The sequence below is a fragment of the Macaca fascicularis genome, chromosome 2, assembly GCF_037993035.2.
Source record: "Macaca fascicularis isolate 582-1 chromosome 2, T2T-MFA8v1.1".
Lineage (NCBI taxonomy): Eukaryota > Metazoa > Chordata > Mammalia > Primates > Cercopithecidae > Macaca > Macaca fascicularis.
The window spans coordinates 165,945,407-165,969,223 of NC_088376.1; the positions used below are offsets into that span (position 1 = coordinate 165,945,407).

Below are 23,817 nucleotides of genomic sequence, written 5' to 3' on the forward strand. Positions count from 1 at the left end.
AGGGAGGGGAGGAGGTGCCACACACTTTTAAACAAATCTCGCATGAATTCACTCTTCACTAAGAGCATGGCACTAAGCCATTCATGAGAGATATGCTTCCATGTTCAATCACCTCCCGCCAGGCCCCACCTCCAACACTGGGGATTATAATTCAACGTAAGATTTAGACAGGACAACATCCCAACTCTATCAGTCTGTTTGTTTTCTCTATCCTAAGTAAAGGGTAGAATAATCCCAGGCCTAGAAAATGGTGACAGATGAGTCCTAACATCTATTTCTTACTAAAGTGTTCCGCTAAGAAGAATATTTTATGATAAGGATATTAATTAATGTTACTGACGAGATCCATGCTTTTTCGTTCTGTCTTTCATTCTGGACTCTTTTAGTCACCTCCTGTGATCCTGCACCATCTTTATTTTCCCCATAGATTTTCCTGAATGTAATGAAAATATTTTCTTTTTGGTCTCAGAGAGTTTCCTTATATGTACAGCAGGATGGTATATAGTAGTGATTATATCATATAACTGATAAAAAGATTAACTAGTCAATGACCCTATGTGGCACATTTCCATAATAGCATAAGTAAAAGGCTCCATCTAAAATTTTGCAGTGTACTACCTGTACAGCTGTATGAAGAGGCCTTCAAATGAACTAACGTTATGAAAGAGATTAGCACAATTCTTGGTATTGCCATCCCAAAATGGTACCTATTATCTAATATTTACCCTTACCTTTGATTAATTCTGTCTGATTCGTTCTTATATTCTTGAAATACCTTTACTAGGCACTTTTCAAGTTAATACTATAATACTTGCTGGCTTAGCTTGCCTTCTTCACTATGTGTCAAAAATAACTGGCCTGATTTGTAGAGTGGCCTTAATCCTACCTTAATTGTGGATTTGCTTATACCCATTCCCTTTCTCTCAACCCAGTCTGCTTGTAACCAATGCTGTGCCTTTGCAAGATGACTGGCTGAGGTTAAGGGTGCAGTCCATAGGCAGAAAACCATTTTCCCCCTCTGTGAATACCAGCTGGCTGACCCAGAGACTGAACCAACTACCTTGACCTCATAAGCACTGCACTCCAAGCAGCTGAGCATTTTGTTTTTATTATTATTATTATTTATTTTTATTTTTACTTTATTTTATTTTTGAGACAGAGTTTCCCACTGTTGCCCAGGCTGAAGTGCAGAGGCGCCATCTCAGCTCACTGCAAGTTCTGCCTCCGGTTCATGCCACTCTCCTCCCTCAGCCTCCCTAGTAGCTGGGACTACAGGCACCCGCCACCACTTCTGGCTAATTTTTCGTGTTTTTAGTAGAGACGGGGTTTCACTGTTTTGGGCAGAATGCTCTCAATTTCCTGATATCGTGATCTGCCCGCCTCAGCCTCCCAAAGTGCTGGGATTATAGGCGTGATCCACGGCACCTGGCCTTGTTTTAATTATTTTAATAATGTGCTGATGATTATAAATATACAGCCAGAACAATAATGAATTTAGAAGTTTCATTATTCCAATTAATGATGCAAATTAGAGGAAGTACGTACATGAGAGGGTAAATTAGAGTACTCACATGGAAATCATAGGTCTGGGAAATAGATTTAAGAAGGAATATGTGGTATATGAGTGTGTGTGCATGATGGGGTAAGGAAAAGAGAAGTCGGGGGTGGTGGAGACAGAAAGAAAGAGGATTAACTATATTTCCTTTAGGCAAAAAAAGTAAGAGGTACTAAAACGGAAATAATTACAGGTGTGATGAGACAATGGGATAAACCACACAATTTACTTCCTTACTATTTTGCATTTTTATATCCTTTAAATACTGCTAAAGCAAACAACTTGGCAGAAAACAAAGAATGTTATCTGATATTGGATTGACTTTGTTTTTTATCCTTTTGTACAAAAAAAGTTTAACAGAAAATTCTGTGTGCATGAGTGTGTGTGTGTATTCAACTTCTCTTTTGAAACACAGATCATAGGACTAGGAAAATAAAACTAAACAAACGGGACAAGATTTCTGACCACATGAAGCTTACATTCTAATAGAAAGGTTTAGACAAAAGAAAAATAGCTATATCATTGAGTGAATGCATAATGAAAAATAGTGTATCAGAAAATTTTTGACACAAATTGAAAATGTTAATGTTTAGAAAGTGGTGGGAATGAGGGAAGAGGTGGGTTATTATTATTTAAATAGAGACTAACTTTTCCCAGGATATCCTAATTGGGGAAATTACCTCCAGCTTTAGGGCACCTCACAGAGCTGTCTCTGGACTGTGGGAAAAAGTTTCTGCTATCAGGTATTTAAAAGAGGTTTGCATTGGGCGCGATGGCTCATGCATGTAATCCCAGCACTCTGGGAGGCCAAGGAGGGTGGATCACCTGAAGTCAGGAGTTTGAGACCAGCGTGGCCAACATGGTGAAACACTGTCTCTACTAAAAATAACTAAAAACATTAATTAGCTGGGCATGGTGGCAGGTGCCTGTAATCCCAGCTACTTGGGAGACTGAGGCAGGAGAATCGCTTGAACCCGGGAGGTGGAGGTTGCAGTGAGCCGAGATTGTGCCATTGCACTCCAGCCTGGGCCACAAGAGTGAAACTCTATCGCAAAAAAGAAGAAGAAAAAAAAAAAAAAAAAGAGGTTTGACGCTCAAAACACAGAGCAATACACTATAAAGCGACCCACTCATCGACAGCCTTCCAGTACACCAGACAATCTTTGATTATCCTTTCCACATCTTCTGTCTGGCTAAGAATCTTGTGACCTGTCTGGCCAGGGCAGGCTCAGATGGTCCTGTTGGCACAGTTTACAAATGTCAGTGAACAAAGCACACCACTCCAGAGAGGGCTCACCTCCGGGGATAATTCTGTTCATCTTCAGCTCACTCCAACTCCCTCCTCATTACAACTGGCTTTGTCTGTATGACTTCAAGACTTTACAGTTGCAAGTTCAAGATTCATCACAAACCTTGAACTTTTAGTGCCTCAGTCCCCTCAGCTCCAGTGACCTTCGGTCCTTCTCCATTTCAGTCGCCTAGCAACACAGCCACACTTAAAGACCAGCCTCGGGCTCATCCCCCTTCAGGGCTTACAATCAATTTAACTTCACTTTCTCCTATTCAGTCTGCTCTGATTTTTTCCCATAACCTCTTCTCCCCTGACAATTTTCCCATTCTCACAGTCCATGAGCTTGCTTCTGTCCTCATTTGTTTGGCTACCCAGTTGTGGACCCTACTGTCAGGCACTTCAGTTCTTCATATGTTTGTATTTCCATGTTTTCCAATGCTTCTATTTCTGGAATCCTATACTTTCCCATTTTCTGTTATGACTGAGAACTGCAGAGTTGCATTCACTAAATAATTTTGTTTGTTTTGTCATTGGGTTTGCTAAAATTCATGTTACTGAACTTTGGGTAAAAATCTTTGCAATTCATTTTATATCATTCCAAGATACTGAAAACATTTTACTTATTTAGTAAATTAATAAACACTTGTTGAAATCCACACACTATTTTAGGTGCTCTGGTTACTTGGCCATTACTGAAACATCATGTTATCCCTGTCCACAGTGGTTGATCCAAAGGCTCTAAAACATAAAATAATAAAGTGGAAGAGGGAAAAAGAGAGAAAGGAGAGAGAGTGAGAGAGAGACAGAAAGAGAACAGAGATAGAGAGAAGTAATTATATCAAATGAGCCCCTGAATTGAGCTGTGCCTGAAGATATATTCATGGCCTTTTCAGTTACATGAACCAATAAATTTATTTTCTGTTTAAGTGACTTTGCGTTTCGATTCTGTCATTTGCAACTGAAAGAGTACTGAATAAAATAATATAGTTATTTGCATATATATATTATCCTCCCCTATGCAATCATAAGCGGCTTGAGAGAAAAGACTATATTATGCATCTTCTATCTTCCAGAATGCTTTGCACATTGTGAGTGTCCAATAAATATTTATTGAAGGAATAAATCGTTTTTTAAAATACCTTAAATTTGGATTAATGCTGTCTTTAGGCTTCTCTAGGGTGATCTGGATAATGAAAAGAACTACACCTGGCAGAAGTCTTAAAATTCCCTCCAAATGGGCATGTCGAGCCCTCATCCAACCTTCCACCTTTCCACCATTGTCACTTTATCTGCATCCCCTTTCAGCTCTTAGAGAGAGACTAAATGCACCTGGATGGATGTGTTCTTATTGTCAGCAATCAAAATCCCAGGCTCTGAATGTCATGTAACTGAGAGGGAAGAAAAATACTCCCACTTTTGAATTTTAGTCTTTCTTGATCTACTTACAAGCATTTTTTTTTGTAGGGACTTCAATGCTACTCTCCATCTACAGACATATCCTAATAAATGATGACAAGAGCAAGACAATGGAGGATTATGATTTTCAGGTTTTGTTTGTCTATCTGTGTCTCTCTCTGTCTCTGACACACACACACACACACACACACACAAACACACAGACACACACACACACCTCAAACACAAAGGATTAAGGATTAAACAGAAATCCAACCAATGCCGAGGGCACACATCTGTAAGGAAAGCTGGCTCTGTCTCACAGTTTCAGCTCTCTGTTTCTATACACACAGACAAATCTTTTCATTTATGGAAGGTCTCCTGTGCATGTCTGGTGTCAGGGAAGTCAAAAGGACCAAGAACTCTTCCCTGAAGCAGACAGAATGTGGGTAGAGGTAAACGGAATGATATATTTAAACATTTGGCAGGAAGAAAATCTCAGACAGTCAAAACAGCATCCTTATTAATTGCCAATTTTAGAGGCACTCTAGCATACAACCACTTTCTCCCATCTTATTACTTGTTGAAAATACAAGAGGATTTGGGGCAGGGAAAACAAAAAATCTATTTTTCTCTGGGTGTGCATATGTGTTTTAATTATCCCTCTTGAGATGCATCTTTGCACGGTTGTGCCTTCAATCTGTTGCTTGCAGTTTTGTTTTTGACAGCAGAGCTTATATTATCAGTAGTAGTTGCCAGTTTTCTTTCATGTTTTTTATTTTGAGGGGGTTGGGGCAATTAGGATGGCCACCAAACCGTACTGTTTACTATTTAGAAGAGGCTAACTGCTTATCATTTAAAGAAACCTAAAGTGCATGGGCTCATCCTGCACCCTGCTTCCTGGGGTCAAGAACTCATGCTGTTGAGGCAGGAATAGATTGCTGGGTTTCTATTTGAAGACTACTTGCTGGTTTGGTATTCATGGATTCCTTCTTTGAAAAAAATAACCAGGTTACTGCCAAGACAACTAAAACAATAACAATAACTAAGTCGGTGAAGTAGCAGAGTGCACACTAACAAGCAGTCAACTTCTTACATTACAAATATAAATAGCAATCCTCTCTCTAATAGCAAATGCTAAATATTCAACATTCTACATCTGCCCGTGGAGATGGAGATCTTTTTAAGATATGGATGCACAGAAATTCCCACAAACTCCTGCCGTGTTAAGAATGCAAATCATCCTTGATTCAAAACAGAGCATGTTCTTAGAAAAGCAGAGCTTTCATTCTAACAGATTTCCTTAGTAATATGGTAGAAGCAAAAAACAGAGTTTGTGAAATAATGTGTATTATTAAATGAAAGTATGAAAAACTTATTCAAACATAGACTGCCTCACAGTTGACGGTACAAGTCCATTTGGTATGCAAGACACATGAGTTTACAATGTCACAAAACTGCAAAGATGCAGAGAAGAAAGTAAACTCATGTAGCAGTAGAAGTTAGGGTGTGGAGATACTAGCTCATAATATTAAAATTTTAAATATGCACATGTCATTTTTGTTTTGCCTGTTTTCTGATTATAAAATAGTACAAGAAATAGTCCAGAACAAAGCAGATAGAAAACAACCTTTCAGCTGAACATCCTTAACTTACCTCAGTTAATGTGCTAGAAGATTTCCTTTTATTCTTTTTTCTGTGCACTTTTATATTGATGAATGCATCACTACTTTAGACATGATGTAAAGTTTGGATCTGTAGTGACATGACTCACATTATGACCACCTCCTTCTTACAATCTTACCTTTGACTCCTGCTCAACAGGAGTCCAACACTAGGTCCTCCCATTATCTGTCCCATTCTTTATCTCCAAGTCAAAACTGAGGAAATAATATGTGAATAATAACAGAGCCCCACCATATCAAGGCAAGGGGGACAAATATTTTCAGGGTAATGAACACAGCACCGTCAAACTCCTGCCCAGTGATTCCACTAGTCACTTGAGTCCAACCAGAGGTGATTAAGGTGCCCATTCTTTCCTAGATGAAGGCAAGGAATAAGCAGGGAGTGTCTGGGCTCTCTTCAGTGTTTATGTTATATGGTGCCAGTTCTCATCAAGTGAAGTGTTCAAACCTTCACTTTCGTCTTCCTCCAGTCATGGTATGGTTTAGAGACTTTTTCTTCAGCACCTTTATATACCTGTATCAGTCTTCTCAGGCGCCATAACATGGTACTATAGACCGGGTGGCTTAAACAAAGATAATTTGTTTTTTTCCACAGTTCTGGAGGCTTGAAGTCCCCAATCGAGATGCAGAATGATTTGGTTTCTGGTGAGGACTCTCTTCCTTGGTTGTAAACATCTACTTTCTCGCAATATCCTAACAAGGGCTTTTCTTATTGTGTGTGTGTATGTGGAGGGAGGGGGAAGGCGAGCTCTCTGGTGTCTCTTTTTACATAGGTCAGAGCCGCACCCTTTTGTCTTAATTTAACCTTAATGACTTCCTTAGAGGTCCCATCTCAAATAAAGCACTTTAAGAAAATGAATTTTGGAGTTTATGAACACTTTGGGTAAGTCGGCAGGGAAAATAAAGTAACAGCACAAATGTGGAGTTAATTCCATATTTGATGAAGGATGACTTGCCAGTGACCAAGGAGATAAGGGGCAATACATTGCAGAAAGTTTACTTGCCCATTGTATGCTGTGAGCTGAGTATTAATGGGATGAGTAATTGACACAGTAAGCAAAGACAGGGTTAAGGTTTTAAAAATCAGCTTCCAGTGATCTAGACCTATCCCAGCTATGGTCTGTGGCTCAGGTGTAGGTCAGAGGACGCAAATATTAACTGGAATACATTTAATGATTAGACACGTAGAGACCACCTATTGGAAAAACCACTCTTGATTTTCACAATGAAAATTTTGCCTTGATGAAGTTCAAGGCCTTTGCTAGAGAGGTAATGGAAGGACCAATTAAACATAAAAGGTGGTATGAACAAAGGACAAGTTTATGGTGATTAAAACTGCGTTTTCTCAGAAAGACAGTGTGATATAAAGCTGAGTAATGTAAACTTGCTGGATGGTGAAATTATGGGTACGGACTTGGAAAAGATTAGGAGCACAGGGGCCATTCTCAACACCCCGTGATAACATCTCACCTGTAATCTCCTCTTGCACTCAGACTTACAGCTGTTGCTGACTGTACCACTTGAAAATATCGACAAGGATGGGCCATGCATATATTGCTGGTTTAAAGAATTTTTTAGACACAATAAAACACTCTCAGATAAAGGGAAAAATATATTTCTCTGATAGATGCAAAAGGGTCTTTCTCATAGGCAAATCAGGATCTCAGTGTCACCAAACACGTGTGATACTAAAAACTTTCCTACTTAAAATATGTAAGTGTGGAGTGGTGTAAACATCCTCTAATATAATGTTATTAAAAGAGAAAATTGTTTGACATATCTAAAGGATTAAAATGAGTTTCTATTTTGGTTTAAAATGAGGTCTGGTTACCAGCCATTGATTCAACGTCTCCCAATTATCAGCTCAAATGGTATGGAAATATGCCCTGAAAGGTAAAAAGCCACAAATGTGACAGTCTGTTAGTTTTCCTCATCTCCATTCTTTATTCGTTTATTTAGTATTAAAATCCTTAGTTTTAGGTGGGTACACTATCACTTACAATGAGACTCTATTTCCCAGCTTAGCCCTCCTCTCAAAGTGGTCATGGCTCTGTAACTAAGCTCTAGTCTATAAAATATAAGTAGGAATGCCATGGAAACTTATTGGAATCTCCCTTAAAATGCAGCTTGTGTATATCCTTTGCCCTTTTTTCTTAGTTATTTATTTTCTCTTGTTGACTAGAATTTGAGTGTAATGGGTAACAGTGCCCACATTGGCCTGTGATGAGATCTTGAGAATGGAAGCCACAACACAGCAATGAGATAGAAGGAGGCTGGACCCTGGGAACTTGGGGATTAAAGCCATCCTAGCCTAGAGTGCTTCCAGACTCTTACTGACAGGGAAACGAGTTTCTATTCTGTTTACAGCTCTTTGACTCAAAGCTGAGAAAAATGCTAACTCAAAGTCTATGCTGCCATTCAAAAGCAGAACTACCCATCAATCTTCTCATCATCTTCTAAAACCTTAAGACTGATAAAATTGAACTGAGAAACCCCACCAGTGATGAGCCAGAAACAGAAGACAACAACTAACCTGCCCATGGATAGGAAAAAATAATTTATTTTCCGTTGTTGTTATCTGTCCTCTGGATCAGAAACAAAAAGAATTTGTATCAATCTGACAACCAAGGGGTCCCTATACTAAACATGTGCTGATTAGGGCAACCAACTTTTTCTCCCACCACTTTATATCTGCACCTCTTTCTACACCCAGTTTGAGACTGTCTCTTTCTGAAAATAAATAGATGAGATATACTGGAAGACAAGCTGTGATTCATTGTATGCTGGAATGTGTAGTTGCCACAGGTAAAGAACTCGATTTGGGAAGGATAGAGAGAGGCAAGAAAAAAATTGTATCAGCAGATACTTGTTCTGCTATGTGTTTCAGACAATCAAACACTTGACATACAACACTACCTTGTTTCAACCCAAGAGGCCCATACAGAACAAAAGAGTAAAAGATATCAAAAATTGGGGTAAAAGTTGTGCAAATGAATGTCTAAATATTTGACCAGCACCCATGTGAACAAAGAGTAAGGAAAGAAGCAGTCTATACATCATATTAGTTAATAAACACAAAGCCTGAATCAATTTGTTCTCTATCCAAGGTTGACTAAACAGAAAAACAAAGAGATTAAAGAAAGGAAGACACAGCCTAGAAAACGATACAAACTTGGGAAAAAACGATACAAACTTGGGAAAAAAGCCATTAAATTGAAATAGAAGAAGAACAGACCTCTAATAACCATTAATGATAAGTAACAAAGTAAACTCTAGAGGATTCTTTTTTTTTTTTTTTTTTTGAGACGGAGTCTGGCTCTGTCGCCCAGGCTGGAGTGCAGTGGCCGGATCTCAGCTCACTGCAAGCTCCGCCTCCCGGGTTTACGCCATTCTCCTGCCTCAGCCTCCTGAGTAGCTGGGACTACAGGCGCCCGCCAACTCGCCCGGCTAGTTTTTTGTATTTTTTTTAGTAGAGACGGGGTTTCACCATGTTCGCCAGGATGGTCTCGATTTCCTGACCTCGTGATCCGCCCGTCTCGGCCTCCCAAAGTGCTGGGACTACAGGCTTGAGCGAGAATTCTTTGTACTTTCAATAGCACTTAAGATCACATTGTCTCTACATATAAAAAAAAAAAAAAAAAAAAAGAGAGAGAAGTAATAGAAGAGAATGGCTTGAGATGAAAGACAGTAGAATATTTGGCAAAACTGATGGATGAGTTGAGGACTGATTGCAAAGAAACCTATGAAAATGATAACTGAAAACAGAACTGGATAGTTTGAAATAGCAAGTCAAAAAAATTCAAATTAATAATATGGTAAACAAATTTGAGGAATTTATAAAATGTACTTTAAAGAAATAGAACAACCATAAATTTAGAGAAAAAAGAAAAATGTGTGAAAGAAACCAAGAGATAAAGAAGGCCGAGAGTGCTCTCCCTTACCTAGGCTAGTAACTACATGTGTTCATCAGGAAGAAACTGAAAATTTTGAACAGAAGCAATGATTATAGACATAACTGGAGCTTAAAGTTGACATGAGAAAACAGATCAAAAGGCAGTTCTATAATACAGAAGAATCAACAGAAAGATATTCTTGTCTAGAAATACACTGAACATATTTGAAAGTTGCAAAACTAAGAAAAAATAAATTACAGAAATGGGCAGATAGGAGGGATGCTGACTGCTGATTGCCTTCTCTGCAATAATAAAGACCAATGGCCAATGGAATAATGTCTGCAATATATGTAGCTGGGAATAACATTCTGAGATATGTTTATTAACTCTTTTTTCTCTTCTGAAGATTTTTAAAAGCCTTTCTCAGCTATTCTACAGTATACACATATAATATCTATATGTCATTTTTAAATTATTTTAAAATGTACAACAGCTGATTAAGAGATGAAATAAAATTAAGAAATAGAGTAGTGCAGTACAAAAATGCTAAACTCCTAATTTTACAATAGGGTGTTTCAAGAACACTATTTAATTATTAACTTGACAATTAGAGGAATACAGATTCTTTTTTTTTTTTTTTTTTTTTTTTTTTTTTTTTTTTTTTGAGACGGAGTCTCGCTCTGTCGCCCAGGCTGGAGTGCAGTGGCGCGATCTCGGCTCACTGCAAGCTCCGCCTCCTGGGTTCACGCCATTCTCCTGCCTCAGCCTCCTGAGTAGCTGGGACTACAGGCGCCCGCCACCGCGCCCGGCTAATTTTTTTTGTATTTTTAGTAGAGGCGGGGTTTCACCATGGTCTCGATCTCCTGACCTTGTGATCCGCCCGCCTCGGCCTCCCAAAGTGCTGGGATTACAGGCGTGAGCCACCGCGCCCGGCCTTATAATGAAAAGTTGAAAACGTGCATGGGACAAATTCCCACGAACTTCGGGATAGTGTTTCTCTCTGGGGATCCTGGAGCTGGCCTTTGGCTCTATATATAATAGTTTGTTTGTTTAAGAGAAAGATACGAAACAAGGAGAGCAAAATGTTAACATCTGTTAAATCTGACTGCAATGTTGGTGTCTGTTGTCAGTTATCGTACTTTCTGTAGTTTTCCATATGTTAGTAATATTTTACATTTTAAATGACTAGTTTTGAAAGTTGTAAAGATAACCACTAAGTAGAATTAAAAACAAAATATGGCCGGGCGCGGTGGCTCAAGCCTGTAATCCCAGCACTTTGGGAGGCCGAGACGGGCGGATCACAAGGTCAGGAGATCGAGACCATCCTGGCTAACACGGCGAAACCCCGTCTCTACTAAAAACACAAAAAGTAGCTGGGCGAGGTGGCGGCGCCTGTGGTCCCAGCTACTCCGGAGGCTGAGGCAGGAGAATGGCGGGAACCCGGGAGGCAGAGCTTGCAGTGAGCTGAGATCCGGCCACTGCACTCCAGCCTGGGCGACAGAGCAAGACTCTGTCTCAAAAAACAAAAAACAAAAAATGTACTAGTTCATCACAGAAAAAGAACATCAAGTCTAGCAAAATACAGAAAATGTGAAAAAAATACTGAAAATAAGATGACAAAAATAAGACCACAGATTCATTACGTGAGTTACCGTAAATTATTTAAATTCATATTAAATAAGTAGTGATAATAATAATATTAAATATTTAGTACTACTTAATGTATGTCTGAAATTATGCTATATGCTAACCTACATAATGTAAATGTTTTTATCCCTTAATCCTCACGACAACTCTGAATCAAATCGTAGTATTATCTAAAATTCTCATGATTTGAGTTGATAAAAAAAGTCAACTCAGAGATATATCTTTTTAAGACTTTTTAAGAGATACATCTTTTTAACTTCTTTTAAGAAAAGTTAAAAGATTCCTAACTCCCAGGGTGATGAGTTAGAAAGTCCCTTTGAGAGGTGATTAGATCATGAAGGATTAGTAGCCTTTATAATGGCAGAGAGCTAGTTTAGCCCATTCTACCATACGAGGACACAGTGAAAAAGGCATCATCTATGAATCAGAAAATAAATCCTCATCAAACACTGAATCTATGGGCATCTTGATCTTGGACTTTCAGCTTCCAGAACTATGATAAATAAATTTCTATTGTTCATAAGCTGCCTTAGCAATGGCATTTTGTTAGCACAGCCCAAATGGAAGAAGAAAAAATTTTTTTTAAATGTGCATATTAAATGTTTTTGGATATTTCTAGATCAAGGGAACAAAAACAAAATAGTGACATAAAAAAATTTTGTTTAACCTAAAATGATGCGTGGTTTTTTTTGAGTATTGATAAATCTTTGATCTCTATGCACATTATTATTTGTGTGTGTGACTGTGAACTTTTCTGGGAACATGGTACGTTCATTTGTTCCTCAGAAAAGGTGTGTACTTCCCCCTAGAACGTGTATAAAGTACACACACATACACGTGTTTATGCCATTATTACTGTTTTAAATCCATGAAATATATATATATATATATATATATATATATTTTAAAAGTGCCAAGAAAAAATACCTTGAGTCATTCTTGAGATGACTTATTTAATATTCGGCTATCTGACTAGGTTTCAAATTCCCTGATAATGGAGACCATAAATGTCTGGCTTTCTGATTCCCCATTCAGCACTGTACATGGTATGTAGATGAGACTCAACACATATCAATTGAATAAATCAATTAACCAATCTTTGGAGAAGCTAGTATTTTGTCAAAGAATTAACTAGCTAAATAACTCTAGATCCATACAGTTTTACAGGTGAATTCTAGCAAATGTTAAACTTATCCATAGTGCAAAAAGTCAACAACAACAAATGAAACTTCCTTACTTCAGAAGTATTACGTCTCAGAAACTAAAGTTTGAACAACATAACTATAAAAATACTACATGCTAAAATCACATATGTGCCAACACATAATACACATACATATATGATAGATATAAATCAGATGTTATTAAACAGATTCAACAATGTATGAAAAATATACCGTAACAATATAAGAAGTAAGGTTTAATTCAGAAAAAATGTTTTAAAAAGAAATATGAGGAAAATGTTTAATTCAGTAATATCAATACATCAAATGAAAAAATATGACATCTTGATAGATACCAAAAAAGTAATTTGATTAAAATTTTACATGTAAAATGCTGAATGTTTTGGTGTACTAGCAAAAGAAAGATGTTCTTTTAACCTGATAAAAAATAAGCATCTGAAAAGTTGAGTCTATTTAGCTTCTTTCATATTTAATAGAGAAACACTTGAAGTATAGCCACTAAGAGCAAGGCAAGAACTTCGGATATTTCTAGATCAAGGAGAAAAAAAGAAAATAGTGACATTAAAAAAAAGTTGTTTAACCTAAAATGTATAGGTGGGTTTTTGAATATGGAGAAGTCTTTGAGCTCTATGCAAGAACAATATTTGCATCTATGGAAAGAAAGAACCATTTGATGTTGACATGTATATATGACAGGATAATTGAAACAAGACAAATATAATATGATATAGCTAGAAATAAAAATATTTTTAAAAGAAAATTATAGGACACAGCAAAATTAAAATTTAATTTCATATAATATTTCTGCAGTAAGCCTATAACAATGTGCCTTTAGGTACTAAATAGCAAAAGCCCTAAGAAGGAAAGTCAATAAGGCAACAGGTACAAAAATGAATATGCAAAAATTAATTGATTTCCTACAATCCTATTAAAGATTATAAAACAGAAAGAAATTCAATTAAGGAAAATAAAAATATAAACTATCTTTATTAAGAACCGTTTGAGACATGACAAAAAGGAAAATGAATAGAACTTTAGGGTATAAATTTCTTCCCATATTATTTTATAGGCTTAGTATAATTTCAATTAAATGCATAATTACCGTTGAGTGTGATACTCTTTAAACTTCTAATTCTCTGTGAGAAATATAGTGTAATAAAAAATCAGAAGTTTAATAGAAGATTTCAGAAAGGGTGATCTTTGACTAATTTTTTAAAAAGGTTGTAAACAACAAAATTTCTCACAATAGCAGTATAGTTAGATAAGTTGTGGCACAGATAGCAAAATATAATACAAAGTCTTGCTTAGGAAGAGCAGGAAAAAAGCAAGAAAATGCTCAAGATATAATAGCAATTTAAATAAAAACCAGCTATTAAATTAAACTTTACATATGCTAGTATTCTACAATTTTTAAAAACATATTGGTTTTTAAGTATTTACATAAGTATAGAAAAATAAGTAGAGGGAGATTCAACACTAGATAGGAGATGTATATTTAAGAGATTAAAATAATCTATTAATTTTATTTTCTGTATTTATCCGCAGTTTCCTTTTTTGGTATACAGTACACATACATTTTACAATTGTAAAAAGCACTGGATTTGTGCATTATAGTTATTTATTTGATAACTTTGTTATGTTTGTACTAGGCTTAGATATAGACCTATAATATGTTTTTTAAATATTTTAGGAACCAAAGCTGAAAATTCAAGATTTTGAGGAGTCACTTATAAGAGGGTCAAATTGACATGGTCTTTTATAAACAAAGAATAAGAACCAGAAACCAAAATGAATACTAGCTCCAACAAAGGAAAAGAACAGTGTCATTTAAAAAAAACAGAAATTTAGAAGTATAATTATCTCCATAAGAGTTCAAAATGCTGATATTATACATTAAGCATTTTAGAAATGTGTATACCAATATTTGCAAGGCTTATAAACCAATTTAGCATTGTCTCACACTCAGATTGCATAAAAAATAAGTTTTCTATCTTTGAAATATAAAAACTAAGATGAGTAATAGATTGAAAGTTTTATGCTTATGAGCATAAACTGTGATTGTTTACTGTGCCTTAACAATGATGAAATCACTAAAGGCTTCATAGCAAGACGCAAAACCCTAGGGAAGCTATTAAGAATTCAGTATTAACAGTTCATGGAGGAAAATGGATTCCACTTAGTAAAATGATTTTCAAATGTTTTCTGTAAAATGCAAATATCTCAGCACTGTGAAGTTGGACATTTTAGATAGGTTTTATTTGCATCTTTGTTCTTACACAGTGTGATGCATTATTTTCAGTGGAATCAGAAGATTATAATATGTAGTTAATAGTGGGAATGTAATAAATTTCAGATAAGTACAGAAGAAAAGATATATATATATATATATATATATATTTTTTTTTTTTTTTTTTTTTTTTTTTTTTTTTGAGACCGAGTCTCGCTCTGTCGCCCAGGCTGGAGTGCAGTGGCGCGATCTCGGCTCACTGCAAGCTCCGCCTCCCGGGTTCACGCCATTCTCCTGCCTCAGCCTCCCGAGTAGCTGGGACTACAGGCGCCCGCCACCTCGCCCGGCTAATTTTTTGTATTTTTAGTAGAGACGGGGTTTCACCACGTTAGCCAGGATGGTCTCGGTCTCCCGACCTCGTGATCCACCCGCCTCGGCCTCCCAAAGTGCTGGGATTACAGGCGTGAGCCACCGCGCCCGGCCAGAAAAGATATTCTTTAGGTTGAAAAGGTATGGACCCTGAAAACCACTTCCAGATATCCTAGACTTCTCTAATAGCATCCCAGCCCTAAAAGTATGCAATAGACGGTACTTTGATACAAACTGGAATACCTCCAACACTTCACCCACACTCATATCTTCGATGTCTTATTTTATCCAAACATTTCAATGCCCCTGGGTAAACGGCAGAAATTCCTGTAAGCCTGACTGAGCCCAACTTTTGCATAATGCTCCCAAATTTTCTTTTTATACCTTCAGTAAAAAGTTAAACACACACACACACACACACACAATACACACACAAGAAGGGTCGATACTAACAACTGACAAAAGGAAAAGCAAGCACATTCCTTTGGCAATAATCAGTCCATGCTTAGAAAAGACGGGCAAATGTTGCCTTGCTTCATTTGATTTTTAGTCATTTCATAATGACAGTTAAAGGAGGAGAGTGCCAGGTCCTGAAATTGCTCTTGTTTCACTTGTGAAGAGCATTAGTTTTTTGCAAACAGTTTGTTAGAGCATAAGCAAAATGGAGAGCTTGTGTTTCCGGAATGGGAGAAAAACTGCATTCAGCGATAGACTAGTGATTTCTGTGCTGGGGTTTATTAATATCTTTCCAATTGTATCAATTCCTCTTAAAGCTAAATAGATGTCTTTCATAAAAATGTCATCCTACTTTTGGTTTTAAATTTTGTTCATTATACAGAATTTCCTAGTTCTTTCTTAGAGTAAACATAAATGTTGAGTACACTGAAAACTCTCTATTGGATATTTACTGAGGGTTCAGAAAAAGGAAATAAACAAGAAATCAGGAATAGTTTTGTTTTTTTTAAATTTCTCTGTCGATGCCTCTCTCAAATTGTCTATATGTCTGTCCCTGTCTCTCTGGGCATCTGATTGTGTTATGTCTCTATCCATCTTTATTTCTGTCTCTGTTCAGCTTGGTCTCTTTTTTCCCTGCAGCCTGCCCTTCCCACCATTTTTCCCACCTTCCGCCCACCATGAGAGTAGATTGGTGAATTTATACTGAATTCAAAATTCACTGCCAGAAGCACCACCTTGAGCCCAGTTCAGAGAGTGCATCTGCCCTGGTAGTCTCTCTCATACTCAGTGTATTAGACCCACGCAGACTTGCTGTAACCTGACATTCCAACTCCATAGATTCCCTCAGGTCCCTCATTTCTTGTTGCAGAGCTTAGTGTTCCAGACCATTACATTCCATAGAACGTGCCAAGGACAAGAGCTTTGATTTTCAACGGTAACACATGTCAGTGCAGTCAACTCTCTGTCATCCTGTGTCCTGTTTTCTCTCAGGGCCAGAAAAGAAATAGAAAAGTTTTTGACTTGACAGTGTGGAAAAAAAAAATTAAAAAGAGACCTTTTCTTAACACCCGAGAAGGGAAAATAAATTATGTAGAATTATGTCACATCAAGAAAAACATGATTAAAATAACCTGATATAAATATTCATCCATGCTTGACAGAAGGGTGGTAGCAAGAAGAGTGCTTGTAGCTTATTGCTATCAGAGATCTCTTTCAGTGAATAGCATTTTAAAAGAATTTATGATTAGGGCTGTTGGCCGAAACTGAAGGAGCTTTTTTTTTTTTTTTTTTGGTTGTTTTTCATTGTCTTTAATCTTGGCATTTTGGATGCCCAGCTTCCTGCTGAAGTGAATTTCTCTCTAATCACAACAATCCCAGGTGGTTTGCCTCACTCACACCAGGACCTATCAGGCTGACTCATTGCAGATGGGAAGAAGCACATTATCATGGCAACTTATTACCTTTTGTACAGTAGTCTCTTTGTCCGCAGAATGAAAATGATACTTTACTTGTTAATAATTATTCCTCCATCTCCAACGTTTAAACGACAACCATGCCATTCTGTCAGCCACATTATTTTTCCCTATTCTGAGAAACCTTTTATTCCCTCAACCCCTCTCCCATTCCTACCTCAACCAGCACTGTCCACTTGAACCCTATCATGAGAAAAAACATTCTGTATCTGCACCATCCAATACAATAGCCACTGTCCACATGAGGCTTTTTAGCACTTGAAACAACTGAGGAATGGAAATGTAATGTTATTACAATTTAATCAATTCAAAGTAAACAGCCACATAGGGCTAGGGGCTACTATATTGGACAGCACAGCTTGAGACCCTTGAAAATGTCAGCAGAGAATTCCAGTGCACAAATCTGTTCTAGAATCCAAACCTGTCAAGCAATGTGAATGCGTAAGTCTATACACATACACATGCCTTTATTCTCCAAGAACACTTTCTTTTAACTTTTATAATCATTCCAAATCATTCATCATCATTTGTCATTAAATCTCAGCCTTGCTAGTCAGCTGTTACAGTTGCAGAGGACTCAAGAAGATAAAATGTGACATTATTTTTAACTTCACTCTACTGTTCTTCAAATAGCTAACATACAGGTACTGGGAAGGACAATTACACCTCACATCAAAATGATGTGCATTGAACAGGAGCAATTATTTCAGATGTGAATTTTTCATGAGATTTTTCAATAAAATTTAGAGAACCACTCTTTCCATTCTTTAACCTAGTATTACCAATGTTTAAAATGAATTAATGTCAGTAACATTGCCGTTGTTGTTTATATATAAATCAATCCATGCCTGATAAAGAGTTTTTAGTTATTCCTAGGTTCTTATATAATACTTAAATAAGTAACTCAATTCGGTCTGATCAGTAGAATGAAATCGCTTAAAGCTGATGAAGATAATAATAGCAATTATTATTATAAATTATTGAGTGTCTATTATGGCCAGGCACTATCTTAAAATGCTTTACTTTATTGTATGTATTACTTAATTTGTTTCTCACAACAAGCCTACAATTTTCATACCCATTGTACATATAAATGAGACACAGAGATGTTAAGTGACCTCCTCAAGGTCAGCCTAAATTGACATTCAAATGAAGGCAGTCTAACCACAGAGCCTGACCTCTTAATTACTATCTAATCCACCTCATGCATGAGGGAAGCTACAAATCAGATAACCAAAATGTTTTGTTTTCAACAGATAAACACCAGCCTCAGCGGAAAAATTATGTGTACGTTGTCAAATTAGTTGTCACTGCATTTCTGGCTTAAAACAATTAGGCTTTACACTTTCACCTAGAACAGTACACTTAACCAGAACAATGAGATGCTAAAAGTGATGATGAACAGGTTGCCAAAAAAAAAAAAAAAGGTTAGACAAGGTAGTCTATTGATAGCAGTTATACATAGTGTTTGTCCAAGATTTTAAAAGTACATATTGAAATAAAATTACATTGTATTCCTACCTTTCACTAACTTTCCTATTTTTAATACATCACATTCTTACATTTTTTGGAGCTGATATTCCGTTGATTTGGGAAGTCTTTGTGAAAAGATAACACGTATCCTTCTATGAATATTCTCTCTTTTTCTTTCTAATTGGCCCTCCTTTCCTGTAACATTTCCCACAACTGCATAACATTTTATATTTTCTGCTGAAAACAGCTGTCTCTTACTCCAAGGTCAGAGGCTGACTTTTTTGAGCTTAGATGATGAATGCTTTTTCCACTCTGGTTCATCTCTTCTCTACCCACTGTCTATGCCACATATTCAGGGTTGGCCTTTGAAGGGAGGCTGCCCAGGAAGAACTTTTTTTCTGAAAACTTAGATTTTATCTGATTACAGATAATTGAGCTAAAAGTAATTAAGAAAAGAGGATCCCAATTCTTTTTCTAAATCGATAGGGCAATATCAAACTTAGAAATGACCTGAAAGATCACCCTGAATGTCTTATGCCACGACTGCTCAGCCCTGTTTGAATACCTTTAATGAGATAGTAAACTCACTACTGTATCAGGCAGGTCGCTTTGTTTTTTAACAGCTCTAATTATTCCATATTTTCTTTCAATAAAATTTTCCTTTCTCAACTTTTCCAAGTTGAATTTAATTCTGCTCTTTAGGCCAAAAGTAAGATATCTTCTTTAAATGTGATGGTCCCTCAAGTATTTACAAGCAGTTCTGACATGTTCCCTACCTCTCCCCTGCTCCAGGCTAATGATGCTCTTCTTTTTTTCCTAAGTGTTCCTCATTTTCAGGGGGTCCTTCATTTCACTTTCCTAAATGGTCCCCCCAACTCAGTTGGTCAATGTCTCATTTCCTGCCTAGTATCCAACTTAGATATAGCAACATTTGATCACCAAGGTAGACTGGGAAAATCTCTTTCTTGGTCCTGGATGCCATCTCTCAAATAATGAATCTTCAGGTCAACTAAAGGAGCACTCATGTGATTTAAAAACAAATCTTGTTGAGTCTCTTATCAGTTCCCTAATCATTGGAAACCTGGTGGCAGCTAGGATGTCAGAAAACAAAAAATCCCAATAACGGCAGTGTTTTGCTTGTTCTCGCTAATGCTGCTAAAGGTTCTAAGCCTTTCATCATTTGTTTCTATTTAGGGGCTAAATATTTTGCTGACATGGGTTTTAGTTTTGTGCCTGGCTAAGAGTAGGGGTTCTAGAAACAGATTTGCCCAGTTTGATCACTTGCTAGTTATATGAACAAGCATGTTACTTTAAGCTTAGTTTCTGTTTTTTCGTCTTCAAAATGGAATAATAATTGTATCTTCTTTATAAAGTTGTTAGAGTCAGATGAAATAATGTATAAAGTACTTAGTGTAGAGCGCTCAGCATCTAGCAAGTGTTCAATAAATGTTAGCAATTATTATTAAGATATGAACTTATTTGACACTCTCATAGAAGACGCTCATGATTTAGTCATTTCTAAGCATTGCACCTTTGATTATGATGTCGTCCTTTGCACAAAATGAAGTCCAAAGAATTCAGAAACCAAAGCTGAGGAATTCTTCAAGGCCCCTGTTATAACTTAACGTGGTGAGTGGCAGACCAAAAAAAAAAAAATCTTTCCCAAGACCATAAGTGCTCAGACCACAATATCCTTGTCTTTGGGTCGATCTCATGGCCCATTAGCTGGTGCCTCCAGTTACTTACTTTCCTGGTTCTAGTATTCAGCATGAGAAAATTGGTCATACAAGTCAAATGCCATCTACAGTATTTGGGGCCCACATTTGTTGCAAGGATCTACGATTAGGGGTGACCCTAGAAAAGTAACCTAGTATAGGATATGGCCATAACAAATAAGAGCTGTGCAAGAGGGGATTAGTGAGAAGAAGACTGATTTGTCTAGTATTAAGGTTTCCTTTTCCACTTTTTGGAGCATAATTCTGAAGCTTATATTGCTTAGGTTACTTAGACAGTAATCAGTAGTGTGCTAGTAAGTGTTTATCAACCAGCTCTCTGGGTTAGGCAGAGAACCCTGATTTCTACCACAGGCATATCTTAGAGATATTGCAGGTTCAGTTCCAGATAACTGTAACAAGTGAATATCACAATAAAGCAAGTCACACAAAGATTTTGGTTTCCTAGTGCATCTAAAATCTATGGTTATACTGTACTATAGTCTATTAAGTGCAACAATAGTATTACGTCTAAAAGATTACATATCTGAATTAAAACTTACTGATAAAATACTGCTAAGGATCATTTACATCTTCAGCGAGTCATGATTGCCTGGTGGAGGATATTACCTCAATTATGATGCCTGCTGATTGACCAGGGCAGTGGTTGCTGAGGGTTGCAGTGACTAGTAATTTCTTAAAATATGATAGCAATGAAGTTTGCACCATCAATTGACTCTTCCTTTCATAAAAGATTTCTCTGTAGCAAGTGATTTCTTTATCCACAGTAGAATTTGTGTCAAAATTGGAGGCAGTCCTCTTAAATTCTGCCACTCCTTTATCAACTAAATTTTTGTAATATTCTAAATTATTTGTTGACATTTCAATAATATTCACAGTATCTTCAGCAGGAGTAGGTTTCATCTCAAGAAACTACTTGCTTTGTTCATTGATAAAAAGCAACTCCTCATCCAACACAAGCTAGGTTTGTCAGAATCCAATACCCATAATTACCTTGATAATATTCTCTTCCTATAAGCTTTTTATTGTGTTAAAAACTCATAACATGAAATTTACCATCTTAACCATTCTTAAGTGTGATATAATAGTGTTAACTGTATGCACGTTGTTGTGTAACAGATCACTGGAAATTTTTCACCTTGCAAAACTGAAACTCTATACACAGTAAACAATTCCTCACATTCCCCTCCCCCTCCATTTTCTGGTGACCATATTCTACTTTCTGTTACTCTAAGTTCGACCACTTTAGGTACCTGATAGTGTAGTCATGCAATATTTCTCTTTTTGTGATGAGTTTATTTCACTTAACATAATATCTTCAAATTTCATTCATGTCATAGCATAGAGTAGAAATTTTCTCTTTTATAAGGCTGAATAATATTCCTTTGTATGTGTTTATGACATTTTCTTTATTCATTTATTGATGAACATTTAGGTTGCTTCCATCTCTTGGCTGTTTTGATTAATGCTACAATAAAAAAAAAGGTGTGCAAATGTATGTCCAATATTCTGCTTTCAGTTCTTCTGGATATATACTAAAAAGCAACTATGTATCTGTATTTATGCAAGTACCATACTGTTTTGATTATGGCAGCTTTACAATATGTTTTGACATCAGCAACTGGGAGACCTCCACCTTTGTTCTTCTTTCTTAGGATGACTTTTGCTATTCAAGGAGTTATTCAGAACCTCACTTGAAATTCTGTGTGATTTTAGAATATATTTTATTTCAGCAAAAAAATGCCAGAGACTTTTATAGGAATTGCACTGAATCTGTAGATTGCTTTGGGCAGTTTGAACATTTTAACAATGTTAGGTCTTCCAGTCCATGAACACAGAAAGTATTTTCATTTATTTCTATCTTCCTGAATTTATTTCAGCAACGTCTTATAGTTTTCAGGGAATCAGTCTTTGGCCTACTTGGTTAAGTTTATTCCTAAATATTCTGATTTTGATGCTATTGTAAATGGGATTGTTTTCTTGCTTTCTTTTATAGATTGTTCACCGTTGGAATATAAAAACAATCATGTCATCTGCAAACAGAAATAGTTTTACTACTTGCTTTGCAATTTCCTTTTATTTCTTTATCTTGCATAATTGGCCTGGCTAGGACTTTTAGTGCTATGTTGAAGACATGGTGAGAGTGGTCATCCTTGCCTTGTTCCTGATCTTAGAGAAAAAGCTTTCAGTTTTTTTACTGTGGAATATGATGTTATCTGTAGTCTTTTCATATATTCCTTTTATCACGCTGAATTACTTTTCTTGTATTGCTAGTTTTTTTAATGTGTTTTATCATAAAAGTATGTTGAAATTTTTTCAAATTCTTTTTTCTGTATCAACTGAGATGATCATGTAATTCTTATCCTCCATGTTCTTAATGTTATGTATTACATTGTTTGATTTTTGTATGTTAAGTTACCCTACATCTCAGAGATATTGCCCACTTAAGTCATGGTGTATAATCTTTTTAACATGCTGTTGAATTGTTTTGCTATTCTTTTGTCGAAGATTTTTTTTTTGTTAATATTCATCAAGTATATTGGTCTATAGTTTTGTTTGAGTATCTTTCTCTAGTTTTGATACTGAAGTAATGCTGACCTCATAAAATAAGTTTGGAAGTGTTCCCTTCGCTTCAATTTTTGTGAAGAATTGATGTTAATCTACTCTGTGTTTAAAAAAAAAATGGTAGAACTCTCCAGTGAAACCATCTGGTGCTGGGTTTTTCTTTGTTGGGAAGTTTTTGATTACTGATTCAATCTTCTTACTCATTATAGATCTGTTCAGATTTTTTATTTCTTTACATTTCAGGCTTGGTAATTTGTATTTTTCTGGAAATTTCTCTATTTCTTCTAGGTTATTCAAGTTGTTGGCATATAATTATTCATAGGAGTCTCTTATAATCTTTTTATTTCTTTTGTACTAATTGTAATGTTTCCTCTGTCATTTTTTATTTTTATTACTTGAGTGTTCTTTCTCTCTTTTTTTAGTTAGAGTCTGTCAAGTTTGTTGATCTCTCAAAAAACGAACTCTTAATTTCATTAACTCTTCGTAACTCTTAGTTCAACATAAAATCTTTTCCATTATTCTTCTATTTTTCATTTTATTTCTGCTCTAATATTTATTATTTCTTTCTTCTACTAAGTTTAGTTTATTTTGTCCATCTTTTTCTTCTTTCTGGTGGTATAAAATTAAGTTGTAGATTTGTGATCTTTCTTCTTTTTTAAAGTAGTGTTTTACTGCTCTAAACTTCTCTCAGTATTGCTTTTGCTGCACCCTGTAATTTTTGGCATGCTATATTTGTGATTTCATTTGTCTTAAGATTTTTTTTTTTTTTTTTTTTTTTTGAGACGGAGTCTCGCTCTGTCACCCAGGTTGGAGTGCAGTGGCACGATCTCGGCTCACTGCAAGCTCCGCCTCCCAGGTTCACGCCATTCTCC

General features: G+C 36.3%; 1 long non-coding RNA gene across 1 annotated transcript; it reads right to left on the reverse strand.

Annotated features, from left to right (window-relative positions):
- Positions 1–1,386: 1,386 nt before the first annotated feature.
- LOC141409727 (uncharacterized) lies at positions 1,387–11,253 on the reverse strand. Its single transcript, XR_012431687.1, has 2 exons — positions 10,754–11,253; positions 1,387–10,443 (listed from the first exon to the last, which is right to left on the reverse strand). It is a non-coding gene; the product is annotated as an uncharacterized lncRNA (long non-coding RNA).
- Between the last annotated feature and the right edge of the window lie 12,564 nt (positions 11,254–23,817).